Source organism: Aethalodelphis obliquidens, unplaced genomic scaffold, assembly GCF_003676395.1.
Source record: "Aethalodelphis obliquidens isolate GAN/ISIS:26980383/991018 unplaced genomic scaffold, ASM367639v1 scaffold2443, whole genome shotgun sequence".
Lineage (NCBI taxonomy): Eukaryota > Metazoa > Chordata > Mammalia > Artiodactyla > Delphinidae > Aethalodelphis > Aethalodelphis obliquidens.
Window position 1 is genome coordinate 2,093 of NW_020840350.1, and position 782 is coordinate 2,874.

Sequence of the window (782 nt, forward strand, 5' to 3'; positions counted from 1 at the left end):
GGAAATTTGAAATTTAATGCAAAAATAGAGAGAAAGATTCAAATTGATGATGACTGCTAAATCATGCATTCTCACTGGGGATGCTAACTGCTTCCATGGGAACAAACATTAGTTTTTAGGGGTATGACAAATTTTGCTATTACAATGCTGTGGCACTCCAAAGCTTAACCCTATACAACAAAATCTTATTCCTTAGTATTCATTTTTGTCTTTGGGTTTTCTTGTGTATCATACATACAAGAAGCGTTGACACTGAGTTCATGGAAGATAAACAAACTGCATACACGGTCAGTGCTCCACACTATGGTGACTTGATAGCTCACTGGAGGACTTTCTCTCCATCATTTGCTTGATCTCAAAGTAATATTGTGAGAGGTGGCCTTCACTTACTTCTGAGCTCCCATTGGCTGTCTTGTGGATGTTGCTTATGTTTGAGTCTCAGTATGATTTGTGCTATGGGAATTAAATACAAATAGAAAATTGTATTTGCATATTAAATACAAAAAAGGTTATATTTTATCATTTAGTTCTACTGAAGTTGTTCAACACATCCATAATTACAGCAAGTGCTTAACAGAAAAAAATGTTTACAATATCTAGATGAATATCAGCAGTGAAATTAAAAATTATTTTCTGAAAAAATTTTATTGTATGATATGAAACAAAATTAAAAGTTAAGTATCTAAAAGTAAATATTAAGAAAATAAATTTTTTTTTTTTTTTTGTGGTACACGGGCCTCTAGCTGTTGTAGCCTCTCCTGTTGCGGAGAACAGGCTCCGGA